The 2,474-nt window shown below is 40.8% G+C and overlaps 1 pseudogene; it reads right to left on the bottom strand.

Moving 5' to 3' along the window:
* Nucleotides 1–414: 414 nt before the first annotated feature.
* On the bottom strand, nt 415–2,229 carry LOC147685015 (uncharacterized; annotated as a pseudogene).
* Nucleotides 2,230–2,474: the final 245 nt, after the last annotated feature.

Raw genomic sequence — 2,474 nt, forward strand, 5'->3', positions numbered from 1 at the left:
ATCGTATTATCATATGAATGATATCATCAGTGATGTGATCAGTAATGTCAAATGAGATGTCATCAGTGATATCATCAGTGATGTCATCAGTGATGTCATCAGTGATGTCATTTGAGATGTCATCAGTGATGTCACTGGCCATGTCATGAATGATGTAATATGTGTAGGCTTCCCTGTTTTCAGTTTCTATTTTGGGTAAATTCTGGTGGTGTTTTGTCAGTGTTTTCCAGTGATTTCAATACCTGAAAAAAACAGTGCTTTTCAGTGATTTCAAATTTTCGCGCCATAAAAAACAACTGAAACGGTGTTTTTCCGGTGTTTATGAAACGCTTTGCTTTTATTTAGCTGGCTTTCTTCATTGATGCATGGCATATAGACAGTGCATGTACGTGTATATGAAGTTCAAATACATTTTCACAAGTCAAATTTATTGTAGTAGACCATACAATATTTCTTCAGAGATTCTTTAGTCATTCGTGCTCTCTCTTTCCTTCCCATGTACACTTTTATTTGTGAAAATGCCCTCTCAACATTGGCACTTGAGACTGGCAACGCCAAAACAGCCAGTACACAACTTGCCAACTCTGGCCACTGACGTAGCTTCCCATGCCAGTACTGGTGCACCTCAAGGTTGACATTCTCTGGGACAGGTTCTGCAACATACGCGTTGAACTGGGTGCACATGCCCTCAGAGGTATTAAAGCGGTCAAAAATGAAGCTGTACTTTGAAAAGTCCGGAGAAAATTCCCCTTTACGGAATGGATCTAACACTTGTGCAGCGTACCAAAGTGAGGCTTCATTGACTTCAAACGCCATGGTTGGTGAAGGGACATTTCTATGCATCATAGATAGCCATTTCTCATGCATGGTAAAGTAAAATTTCCTGAATTGGTCTTAAACACTTCTTTGCTTCCCAAGTGGCAAGCATTCTAACAGGGAACATGTTGCCGTGCCAAAGTCACTAAAAGTGTCGTCTAGCCTACTCTCGAGGAGATGTTTGACATCAACACCAATTATACTGAACACTTGGTACACAAGGGTGTTTTCTGACTCTAGTTTTTTTATTATGTCCACTACAGCAGTCATGTTTTCCTGCAAAAATCTAAGGATGCAGTACAGTGTACTTTTCTTGACATCACTATCAATATGCACCCGAAGATCCTCACATTTCTTGCCTTTTGCATCATCACTAAGCAAAAATTCAGTAAGGGGTCGCCACATAGATAATATTGCATTCACGGCCTCTAGTACTGAGAACCACCTACTAAATGACACAGTTGGGATGATTCTTTCTTTGCTGCCACACAAAACACAAAATGAGAAATATTTGCGTTTGAGTTCCCGCGCATAACGAAACAGTGCGCCTGAATGTACTACAAAATCAATAGCATTCTTCATCAGCTCAGAAGATTGTAATGCTGCTTTCAGCATACCATCAAGCAAGTGGCAAGGATCTCTCACAGGGAAACACTTCAGCTCAGGCATTGCTTTTGATAGGTCATCACATAACTTTTTCATATAAGTAGCTGAATCGCTGCAAATACAAACAATGTCACTCCAATCTTTGTTAAACTTGGTAAGAACTCTCTGCAGCAGCATTCCAAGTGACACTGCGTTGCATGTTTCCAGTACATCCAGATCTGCCATGATGGTACGTCTGTGCCATCCATTTTTTGCATCACAAAATGTGATTAGCACTGCCACTGCTGGGTCGCCACGCATCTCTGGGGTTTCATCAATGGTAACAGAGATCTTCACATCACCTTGGAGTAACTCTGAAATATGTTCAATATCTGCAAGGAACACCTCTGGTAGGTATTTCTCATACATTTGTGTTGTTTTTGGTAATGTTTTGAATGCTGGTGCACGCTTGCGGAATAGATTCCCAACCGGTCCATCAGCTTGGTGTAAGCTGGTTCCAGATTGCACTAGGGCACGTACAAATTCATGTGCCACATCCTTTTCTTCCTCACGTTTTCTTTTGAAGCGGGTCATTGTCTCAGCAAGAGACATCTGGCAAAGGCTGTCGCTATTAGGTGGCTCTTTCAATTTCAAGTGGGTCTTGGTGACAAGATGTTCAGCAATTCGGCTTGCAGTTTTCCCACTTACTATTGGGACAGTCACTCTGCAAAACCTGCAAATTAACATCTTTTGGCCACGCACTTCTTCAACCATGAAATCTTTGTTTTCCAGCACATAATCTTCTGCCGTCTTTATTCTGCGGGGCATTCTGTTCTGCGCAAAGTAGATCATGAAAAAAGACACTTAGAAACCGGTTGTGTACTGTTGAGAAAATGATGCCACTGAACAGGCTGCCAACCAATTGGTGAAATTGAAGAACACGTATTTGAGGCATAGCATAAGGATCCATTTTATCTTTAGCTTTTGATTTAAAACTTTAAAAATCTGTATCCTAGGTACCCTAAATGCTTATAAACCATCATGCTTTAAAAAAAGAATTAGTTTCTGGATGT

The sequence above is a fragment of the Lissotriton vulgaris genome, chromosome 10 (genome assembly GCF_964263255.1).
Source record: "Lissotriton vulgaris chromosome 10, aLisVul1.2, whole genome shotgun sequence".
Taxonomy (NCBI): Eukaryota; Metazoa; Chordata; class Amphibia; order Caudata; family Salamandridae; genus Lissotriton; species Lissotriton vulgaris.